Genomic DNA, 12209 nt, shown 5'->3' on the forward strand with positions numbered 1-12209 from the left:
AAGAGTGGCGGGAAAGCTGCCTGTCGGAAAAGGACCTGGGGGTGTTGGTCGACAGCCGGCTGAATATAAGCCAGCAGTGTGCCCAGGCTCTACATGAAGGCTGTTTAAAGGATATCTCTCAGTCTTTTAAGTAGAATGAAAATTGGGTAGCACACCTAATTGTGACTGAGCTTTCTGTTTCTTGCTTTTCTTCCTTTAGTGGATTAGACTCAACTTCTGCTCCTACTCCCTCAACTTCTATTCAGACAGCTGGGCCAAAGAACATGGCATTGAGTGGGTATATCACACCCCCATCCCATCGGGGTGCGGGGGGGAGGGCAAGCGAGTGGCTGTGTGGTGCTTTGTTGCTGACTGGGGTTAAACCACTACAATAGTCCACCGAAGTAAAGTATGAGCAATTTGGGCTGTACATGTTTAAATCACTCAGCCATTGCTATGTATTGGAGCCCTTGGTACCAAGTAGGGGAGACCCATTTTGGCCTCTACAATACTGTTTTTCTCAAGTCACCACTGAAGGAAGTAGAGGAAAAAGGAGTAGGGCTGCTGAGGATACCGTATCAGCAACCTTCAGTCCTAATGGTACACCAGGAGGGTTACCATGTGAGTTGGGAACTTCTAGCTTTTAAGGCTCTATTATGGGTATATTATATGAGCTGCTCATGAATGTACTCTGTCACAGCTTGTACACAACTCAGCTTTTTGTAAGGAAGGGGACCACTGTGAGCAGATACTCATCCTGATTTGATTTCATTTATGGTTAGCATACTGTAAGATCAAACCCTTGTCTTTTCCTAAGGTTTACTTCTAATAGCTTAAACATTAGCACAAGCGTAGTTCATCTCACTTTGTCACAGCACAGTGATGGACATCTCATGATGCACTCACAGTAAAATGTCTTTCTTCATTATATGAAGAGAGTTACTGCACGCTAGTTCTTTAAAAAAAAAAAAAGCTGAAGTGTTTTCACCACAGGTTTATGAAAACAAACTAATTGAGTCAGAGGAACCAACATTCAAGGATTAACTGTATCTTCTAACATTGGATATGTCAAGCATGCTCTGTTACTTTATAACTACTGAGCAGTAGATCCTCAGGAAAAAAATACACTTACGACTTTAGATTGTTTAGAACTTTAAGGAAAATCATTTTTAAATACCTAAACAACTTTTTTGTCGATCTCCAAATAAGACAAAGAATATATCTTTCCATAGTATCTAGAACTTTTAAAATATTATTTAAAAATTTAGGCAGCACAGGCATGTTATAAATATTATATACCTATGTTCATCTTGCAGACCAAAGTTTCTCTGAGCTGTTTAGAGGATTTTCTGTGTGCTGAGGATCTTAACCCTGAGGATGTCAATACAAACTACAGTGGAAGTAAGCAATAGTTATTAATTAATTGGTCAGGAGTTTATATGGATGATCATTAAGAAACTCAACTGAGGGGACGGATTAGCAACTCTTTGCTCTTTTTTCTTTACTGCAACAGATGATGCTGTTGGGTTTATTGGTGCTTCTTTCTGCTGGGAATAAACGGCCTGCCAGTCTTAAAAAAGGTATTTCTTACTTATCTTTATGAGCTCCTTTGGCAGAATGTGATGCCTATAGAGATTTTGTTCAGGTTTAATATATTCTGATTCAGACTAGTTCATGATGTTACATACCAAAAAGAACATCAATTATTGTTTCCAGAGTATCCCATGTGATCACTGTGCTCTGGAAAGTCAAATCTGACCTGGTCTCCCTGATGCTCCAAGAGGAACCACATAAAAGTGCATGTTCCCCAACATAGCACTGTATAACAGCTCTTCATTCCTTCTTCATTCCTTCTTCATTCCTTCTTTCCTAACACCTCTTCCCTCAGTTTGCACAAGGGAGATTTAACTGCAATACCAATTTTTCCTGAATTGCATTTTGGGGAGCATTAACTGGCAAGATGCCCTTTTGTCAGTGTAGCATTTTATATTGCCTACAAGTAAGCTAAGGTCGTTTATGCAGCCTTGCATTGAATGCTGATCTTAAAATTGGACTGTGGCTTTCTTTGGAAAGAGCAAACAAACAAAAAGTTTGCTTTTCTCACAGTGGACTCTCGTGCCTGAAAACACCCCTCTTTTTGTTTGTCATTTCTTAGGTGTAAATTCAGCTATGCTTGAACTGCTACGCAATGAACATATTGGAGGGTTAGTAAGGAAATGGAGTAACCAAGCTCTGGAGTGGAATGACAAACCAATTTGATAAGCTCTATACAGCTGTTAAATTTAACTGAAAAGGCTACAACCCACCCAGTCCAACCCTCTCACCACACTGTCTACCCTATTCCTCTCAGGGCTGGGGGGATCACTTCCCATAACATGGCATTGAGCGTCCACATCTCCGCCACTGTATAACCTGCAATATAGTATCCAGGTATGAGCTGCCTTCAGCATCATATACAGACTTCATTAAAGTCTGGTATAGTCTCTGGGTACAGCGTTTCTCTACCTCGTTTGTGCTCCAAGCTCCAGTCTGAAGGGACGATGCTTATCTTAGCATAGGGCCTTCAAATCAGAACACACTTAGATCCAGATAGCATAGAGTACAGATACAGCAAGTGGCTCTCCTTGTATGCTAAAGTTTATGAGTACATATGTACTTATTTTGACAGCAAAATATGCAGATGATGAAGGGCAGCTTTTATTTACCCAAACAGCTATTTTTTTCCTTAAGAGGGATCACACGTTGGCTACAGTAGATGCTACATGAGAAGTCTAGGAGTTGCTTGTCGGAATAAGATGGTAGAACGTGAACCACAGGCTTGAGAAGAATACAAGACCACTGGTTGACTATTGGTTAGACTGTTTCCCGTTTGATTTTATTGTGACCAGATGAAAGCACAACCTCTTAACTTGCAGACAAATAAATTTATACTTAAAGTCATTATTGCAAGTTTCTGAACAGTACATAGTCAAAAGATGTGCAAACATACATAAGTACTAATTTTTCATTATTCTGAGGGTTAAATAGAGTATTTCTTTCTTACAGTGACCGCAACCCATACACGATGGAGTATTTATGAAGAGGATAACTAATTTGTCTTCCTCAATATTTCCAGCCTGAGTGTCAGCACTCCTGAAGGCTCTTTAGTTGCTGTTGTGGGACAGGTTGGATCTTGAAAGCCATCTTTTCTTTCTGCTATTCTTGGGGAAATGGAGAAACTTGAAGGAACTGTTCAGAGAAGAGTAAGATTGTCTGTCCATTGTCCCCCTGCCCTGCCCCACTCCTCAATACCTAAATTAAGCAGAACTGCTTTTGAAAGTGCAGTTTTTCCTCCTCAGCTATTTATGGTTGTAGAAATACTGGCAAGGGTAGGTCCAGCTTCTTAAATCTTCAAAGAAAAGTAACACAGTGACACTTTGTTAACAGTGTAACAATTTTTCTCTGTTTTCAACCTAAGTGATTACAAAGCTATTTTCATTTTTTTATAATCTGTATAATTCAGTGCAAAAATCACGCGTGTTTAAGTCATATATTGAGCCTAAACATCTAATGGTTGCTGGTTTTGAACAGCTGTACAAACATGACCCACTCGGCGCAATTACAAACTGTTGTAGAAGATGATCATCTTCCTTGCAATGGCTTATGTGTAGAGAAGATACAGGATATGGAAATAGAGGGAAAAGTTGAACTTTAGGCAGAGATGGAATTAAGGTGCTGGCTCTCCTGGTGATAGGAAACCCTGTAGCTTAACTTGTCTTGTAGTTACATAGAGCAATGAAAGTCCCCACCACAGAATAGAGTTTAGGGAAGTTTTTTATAGGTTATAGATATGGAGGAAGTTAACCTCTGATGACTGACTACAGTGCTTGAGCCAATAAATATCGATGGATAAGCATGATATCAGTTAATCTGGTTGCAAGTGGATATGGCAATGTTAAAAAAGTGTCTCAGCCTTGAAAATAAGTGTTGAACAAGAATCCACTCCTGTGGAAATCTAGTACAGCATCCTGTCACATTTGGGGGATGAAGAATATGAAGTTGAGGTGTTCCAAATCTGAGAGTAGTAATTAATGGGAAAAAGATCAGCTGTGTAGAATCTAATAAGGATATTATATAGCCAACCAGTGTATCTATAGTACCAATTTGTTGTAAAATTAATAGGTTTTCACAGGGCATGTAGCTTAATGTAAGAAAAGATCTAGGAGCATTTCCAGTTATCATTCCTAACCTGTAACCTTAATTTCTAATGGCTGACAGTCATTGTTATGTGAAAATACAAACCATCAAACTGAATTTTGATATATACCTAATACAGACCCATTTTGCTGCATATAAATCTTACAACGGATGCCTGTTTGTCACTGAGATCTTTCCCTGAAAGACTTTGCTCAATGTATGTCCCAACTCTGTCAGTTTTATTCAAAGTAATTGCTCTTATAATAATTATAGACAAGCTGTTATACAGGAATATTCAACAGATTGTTTTTATTACCTGACTTAGTCAAAATTGTAACAGTTTAATAACACTCAAGTTTTGGAAGTAATTACTGGTTACTTTGAGGTAAAGCTGGAATTTCAAATGCATTTTTAAATGCTATTTTTTATGTTCAGAAAGCCCAAGTAAAAAAATTGTTTCCAATTCTTTTTAGGGTTCAGTGGCATATGTTTCTCAGCAGGCTTGGATTCAAAATGACAGTTTACAGGAAAATATTCTCTTTGGTGCAAATCTAAACAGGCCATACTGTGAACTTGTTTTAGAGTCTTGTGCTTTACTGCCAGATTTGGGACAGTTACCGAATGGAGACCAAACAGAGATTGGAGAAAGGGTGAGAATGTGAGGTGTCAGAAATGATGCAATAAGTAACTTAAGTTATGGCTTTTATGTTTTTGTATATTATCTATTTGATAATTTATACTGATAACTAATCAGTGCTCAGCCAAGTACATCTAGCCCATCTCCTTACTTAGCTTACTTACTTTGAACTTAACTTCTGTTCACACTCTGAACTCTTATTAATTTTTAAAATGGCTCTTTTCTATACAGAAGTTTGAGACAGCCCTGTCCTGTTCTCCGAGGGTTTCCTCTATACTGTAAAAATGCCTGTATGACTGTAAATAATAGTTATGTTTTAATTTTCCGAAGTACCTTGCATTTGCCCATTTTGGAGTAGGAATTTAATCAACAGAGCCCAAACTTTGCTCTAATTACTTGAAAATCCAAATTTCTGTTTTCATATCTGCTATAAAATTTACTTTCATTACCGGAAAAAAATAACGACGAGACTGAGTGTGATACACTCGTCTTCTTTAGTATTTCATATTTAAATGTTGATTGTTTTGGCTTTCTTTTCTTAGGGTGTCAATATAAGTGGAGAGCAGAAGCCGAGAGTGAGTCTCGCTAGAGCTGTGTACAGCAATGCTGACTTGTGTCTTCTGGATGACCCCCTGTCTGCTGTAGATGTACATGTTGGGAAACATCTTTTTGAGAAACTAATTGGGCCTTCAGGTCTCCTAAAAAGCAAGGTAAAGTAGGGTGGCTTCCTTTCAATTTGGGGATGAACTGCTTTGTAAAATACAACAGACAGAGTAAAAGTCCCAGTCATTCTGCAAAAGCTCATCTCTTACTGAATGTGTTGATGAAAATTATTCTGAATAAAGAGGCTAAATAAAAAGCACAGCTGATTGTGCCAATTTGAAGCCTATTGGGTAGACATAGCACAGACCAAAAAAAAGATTGAGAGCTGGCCTGACCTGGGAGTCTGAAAGATTCATACAATATTTGCTCCTTTCTTCTTTACTGGCAGTTTTTGAGGAATGCTGTGATCTGCATATAGAAGGCAGGGTGGAGCCCTTTGCGGTCACTCTTGATGCCTCGCTGCAGTAAACAGGTTATAGGCCAGACAGGTTATAGAAAGAAAGGCTTCTTGTTGAACAAAGAAATTCCTAGGGGAAAGTGGAATCAGAAGGAATAGATTCTCCCATTTAAAAACTGTTCATGTGGGAAGGTAAGATAGCTTGTAAAAAATCTCTCCTCAGTGTTATGAATTAGTACAGATTATTCCCACTGGCTGATGCCTGCAAAACACAGGTATTACTATGAAATACTTACTATTACGAATACGTTACTTACTATGAAGTAAATGTCTTTCACTTTCCCTCTCCCCCTCCTCCCTTTTCTTAATTTACCTGCTCCATGGATAAGTATCTGGCAGAAGCAAGAACTCTAGTAATGGTAGACTTGTAAGCAGATTTTAATACTGAGACTATTTTAATATTCAGACTATCAAACTACAATGTAGTATATTAAAAGCTGTAGTATCTACCTGTTCTCTTTACAACCTAATCTAAACCATTCCTGAGCAGAAGATACACATTAAGAAACAGGTAAGTACAAGTAATAGCAAGTAGCTATAAGCATAAAGTTTGACATTACAATCAGCAGTTGAAAGAGTAATGTAGTAAAGTAGGCAAAAAATAATAGTAATGATAAAGTAGACAAATAAATCAGCAAAATGACAGCAAAATTCCATTATATCATTCCAGCTATCATAATATAATGTCTACTTTTAATTCCTGGAAGAAAAAAGTGTTGACTCCTTTCATTAACACACAAAGAACAGCAAGCTCGGTTTTCCAGCCATGATGCAAGAATACTTTGAGATAAACACTAATGTTAATATTTGCACGCATACTAATACTTTCACTGAGCAAGAATGGAATTCCAAAGAGACTCTAGGCTCATGGGGGAGATTTACCTGCTGTCACAGTTCTAGCATTTGGTCATAAATATGTCTGCCTTGTGTAGTAGCTGTCCAAAGACTAGGTCGACTTAAGGAGTTCATAATTTAAAGTATCCCCATTCATCATTTTGTCCCCATTTTTTATTTCTAGCTTTTTGTACTGTAGCTGTCTACTCATGGTATAATACTGAAAAGATTTTGGGTTTTTTTTCCATTATAGTGAGTTCTTCAAAAGAAGAGGGCCAACTGGGCAGGAGTCTGCGACAAAGAGAACTGCTGAAACATAAAGAGTAAGTATTAAAAAAAAAAAAAAATTAGCCATTTCTTAACTGATGCAATGCTAGAACAACCCGAAGTGCTGAAAGCTGTGCCACTATCCTTCACTGTGTAAATATGGGTTAAGCCTGAATGCCCATTAGCAGTTGGCTGGAGAGCATGTATCTGGAGATCATCTTCTGGTTTTGCTTTATACAAAAGAAATCCAGTTAATGTGCTGCATGAGTTCAAGAGGTCCAGTTCATGGGCTGCTTCACTGTGTGAGCCAAAGTACATTAAGCAGGAATGAATGGGACTTTCAGAAAACCAACTGAAGTCGCTGATGTGGATGCACCCACAATTCCCTGGCAGCAATTTGACTTCTTGGTGTATTAACAAGTTGTTTATGCTCTTCGTTTTTCCCCTGTAACATTGATTTTTCTTTTTCCACCTTTAAGAAAACTTCTGGGCTTTCAAGTAGTTGAATGACCTCCTAGATCAATTTGTAAAGCACTGCAGTGGTATATTTGCAGTGGTAGAAGATAGTGCAAAGATGAAGTAGAAGAGACTCAACCTAGCAAGTTCAGACAATGCAGGACACTTAAGATTAACCACCCTGGTCCAGAAGTAGTAGAATTGGATGTGTCAAATAGTAAGCCCTAATCCTGAGCCCAGACAAGGGCTGAGACCCAAGTTGCACCACACTTACATGCCTCAGAAAAGGGCAGTCTTACATCTCTAGCTGACGCCTATGCAGGGCAAGCTCAGTTTTATCTACACATAATTATACAAGAAATGAAAAGACCATACCTAGCATTGTCTTCTGACCATAACGTTATTCTAACAACAAAAATAGTACGGCTGAGGACAGTTCATGTCTCCATAGGAGAAATTTACAAGATTTTATAGTATCCATTTTTGCTTAGGAATAAATGGATATATTCTTTGTATGATGATTCACAAGAAGATTTGAAAGTGTTTCTTGTTTGCAGTTCTTCCTTTGATCAATGGAAAATACTAACAATAAAGAAAAAGTTGCCACTGGTGGTGTAATTATCACTAATAGAAAAGGCTTTGACATTTGTTTTTATAAGAATGTATTATTTTGAAGTTGCAGTTTTCTGTTTCTTGCTAAGGTTGCCTGACATCTCATTACTGAATTTAAAATAAATCTTACAGGTTTTTACCAAATTTTAAGTATGTAGTCCGAGATTTTCTATTTTGATGATCTGCTACTGACTGTATTTTCATATGACATCTAGGTCCAGTCTGTTTTGCATATTTCAGAAAGAAAAAGATTAAAAAAGCTTTTACCTCTGTTAGAAAAACATTGTCTGGCTTACCCTTAGGAAGTTTAAATACCTGTGTGCTGGAGCGGAGACTAGAAATTTTGCATGGTAATACTGCTGCAGTATTGTTTTATGTTAGAAGCACACTTTCTGCAGACTCCATTAAAAAAATATGCCAGTTGCTAGGGAGAGGGAAAAGAACAAGTGAAACAGAGTGTGGAGAAGGTCAAAACTTCTTGGGAAGCTATAGTTGAATTAAAATAAGAATGGGGGGCGGAGAGGGGAAGGTATGAGTTTCTAGCAGGACGGTAGAAATAGGCGCTTGAAAAAAATGAGTTTGCAGAAGAGACAGAAGAGTTTGTGCCAATTAGAGCTCATTTCACTCCAGACCCTGTAATGAAATCCAAGAATCTGTCATTATTCTGCTCCTACCAGTTCCACCTTTCAAGTGGCCTAGCTGAGTTTGGCCCCATTAGTCCTCATCTACACCAAGGATGAGAACTTCCTCCTGCTGACACTGATTTCCTTAGCTCCAGTAGCCCAGAGTGGCAGTTCTAAAGCTTCTAGTTCCATTGATGAGAAGAGTAAGATTTGTTTCACACAAACTGCCCAGGAATTGCACTCGTTTGGTTGGTGGTTTGTTTTGGTTTTGTTTGTTTGTTTTGTATAATCCACATATGTAAGATTTTTTTAAGTCTGACACTGGAAAGTGTCACAAGCAAGGTTGCTTATGATATGTACCGTTAAAGAGCAGAGTGTAGTGGGAGAGGAAGCCTTTTTACAGTATGATTTTATATACCTAAGTTATCAGATTTAATTAAGAAATTCTTTGGATTTATTCTGAATTTAATGTATCCAATTCCCATTACATAATGTGTATTTGCCTTCAACAATGATAATTATTTTAACAGTAACTCCTTTTTTTAATATATTCTCTTTTTTGGTATATTTAGATGAAAATGTCAGTTGTTTTGAAATACCTCCAAGCCTTCGACTGGCGATGGATGTGGCTAACCATAGCTGCTTATTTCGGACAAAATGCACTAGCCATTGGACAAAATCCATGGCTTAGCACCTGGACTGCAGAGACAGCAAAAGTTAGTGATTTCACAGAATGGAAACAATCACAAAACTATAAACTTCATATCTATGGGCTTCTGGGATTCACACAAGGCAAGGACGAGCATTTATGACTGTTTTCTCACCATTTGCCAAGTCTGATCTGCCTGAATGTGTATTAGTAAAGAAATAATGCCGGTTGTTTCATAAACAGAATTGTGTGCAATATAGTGTAACAGTTTAACCTGGGGAGAGGAGAAGAGATATACAGACATGTAGGAAATGCTGTTTAATTTTATTGTACTTCCATGAGTTCTTGGAACATCCAAGTGTAACCTAGTGAAGTTATGTTGGCATCTCAGTGAGGAAGGAAATCAGTGTTGATATGTAGTGACATGCTAGGATGAGAGACTTAATTGCAGGAAAAACATACTTATGAAGTAGTAAGATGTATCAAAAAAATACAAATAAGTACATTAATAAAACTAAGACATGAAGTGCGACTGTTGGATTGCTCACTGTGGTAGAAAAGCGTGACAGAAACAAGGTCCATCTCCTTTCCCTCCCCAACCATTCATACTGTCTTTTAATTTATCCATTCACAAGGTCTTCTCGTTTGCTGCAGTGCTTATGTGCTCACCAGGGGATCCCTGTCTGCTTCTCAGGCATTGCATCATCAGCTGTTAGACAATGTATGTATTGCACCTTCCTCTTCAGCATTTTGAAACTAAACCAGTTGGTCAGATCATCAATAGATGCACAAAGGTAAGGGGAAAACTCATGCGTATTTTCCATTTTGTGAAAATGAAGCTTGAGTGACTACAGATTTAATTCCATTTAGTATTGTTGAAAAACCAAAGATATCAAATTAAGTGAATGCAATATCTAGCAATAGAAAGCCGTTTCAGTGCATTGAAACTTAAAGAACTGTCTCAAGCTATTTTCTTACAAAATCATCAAAATATGTTATCAGTAGAAGTTGTATAGAACATATCCAAGATCATTAGGAGGCCACTCCTCAAAGACCATTCCTGCAGTGCAACAAGTTTACCAGACCTAAACCTGATCTGTTTTTAAAAAAACCTGTATTTTTCTTCGCTAGTATATTGCATATCAGAATCAAATGTTATTGTCAAAACCAATTAATACATTAAATTCACATTCTCAGAGGTATATAGACTTAAAGTGAATGTTACTTTCTATTTTTGTAGTGTTTTGGCTTTAACTGGAACCTCTAATACACAAACAAGTGTTATTTACTATGACTTTAATACTTCCCACTCTCCTCATAACTAGATTGTTGCAATGCATTACTGTCACGGATGGAGTGAGACTGCACTTCACTCATAAGAGAGAAGCAAAAATATACTTTATTGATATAAAACAGTGAGTTAACAAAGTTCAATGGTAAATGCGACAGCGGTTTAACAAGATTCGATGGCAACGTACACTTGATTATTTACTGCATAGAGGACAGGGTCGGACAAAACTGTCAGGGAGACCCTCCTGTTGAGTCATGAGGTTCAGAAACGACCCCCTTGCTTTCTAAACTCCTTCTCAGAGAGGAGTCTAGGCGCAGCTGGATCCAGTCCTAGTCCCAGACTTGGTCAAGGGTTTATGTCAAAAGGATTACATATGCGCAATCCTTTATATCACTTAGTGAAGATTTCAAAGTTTAGCATGCTATTAGTCACTTACTGAGGATCTGTTGCAGCAAGGAATCTCTCAACCTTGAGAGGCATCCCTACTCAAGGGGAAATCCTGGCAGGATTTGTGCAGGAGATCTCGATGGGCCCTGGGCTGTCAACTATTTATGGAGTAAGATGATTGACTTTTACATTCAGATTTGCATACCAGCAAGACGTCTGGGTCACTGCTCCAGACAGCCCTCTGCTACTGTGTCGCCATCTGTCTCCCCAAAGTCCAACTTCAGCTGGATGCAGCCATCACGACCCCCACTGGTGGTTGTGTCTTATGGGGGGGGGGGGGGGAGCCCACGGCCACAATTGCTGATTACTTCAAATACGGTGACTGTTGATTGCTGTGTTCTCTAGAAGAGACCCAAGACTGGTTGTCTAATACACTAAAAGATCTGTTCATTTAGGTTTCACTCAAGCCCCTAGTCTTTGGTAGCAATATATTATAAACTGGGTTTGAAAAAGCTTTACCGTGTACAGTAAGAGATTAGTAATATTTCAGTACACCTCTAGAATTAATAACAGGAGTATACAAGAGTTAGGATTTGAATTCCTGGCCTCCTTTTCAGTCTGATACGCTTTACGTAAGCTAAATAGTATTGAGTAGCAAAACAGCAAGAGCTGTCTGGTTTTGACTTCACACACTCTGAGCCTGTTCTCTGACATACCATGAGTAGTCTAACAGCTATTATGTCTGTTTCCCTGTTAGACAAATAATAATGATATATGAATACATTTCATTAGGATATAATCAGGGGATCCTACTAATTTTTATTGAAGATATTTTAGTTTGATTCAATTTTTAAAGGATGCTTTCTTGAAGTTTTTAGTGAAATTTATTCACAAAATGTTGATTCTTCTGTGCATTGTTACAGGACTTATTTATAGTGGACTTACGTTTCTATTATTACTGACGAACTTGGCTAAATTGTACACTAGATGTTACTGGAACCATTCTAGTTATCACATCTGCCTCACCACTATTTGTAGTGGTAGTTATTCCCCTGTGATACTTTTGTTTTACTATCCAAGTAAGTTCATTAAGCTTTTAAAAGGATTTCTAGATGTATGTGGATGAAATGTCCAAAACAATCAATGTGGATGAAATGTCCAAAACAATCAAGGATACAGGCTTAAATTATTCCTTATTGTGAGAGAAAAAAAAAAAAAAATATAAATATATATACACA

At 37.9% G+C, this 12209-nt stretch overlaps 1 pseudogene; it reads left to right on the forward strand.

Annotated features, from left to right (window-relative positions):
* LOC103895016 overlaps positions 1-12209 on the forward strand; it is a 35933-nt pseudogene that overhangs the window by 12414 nt on the left and 11310 nt on the right.

The sequence above is a fragment of the Aptenodytes forsteri genome, unplaced genomic scaffold (genome assembly GCF_000699145.1).
Source record: "Aptenodytes forsteri isolate BGI_AS27 unplaced genomic scaffold, ASM69914v1 Scaffold207, whole genome shotgun sequence".
NCBI lineage: Eukaryota > Metazoa > Chordata > Aves > Sphenisciformes > Spheniscidae > Aptenodytes > Aptenodytes forsteri.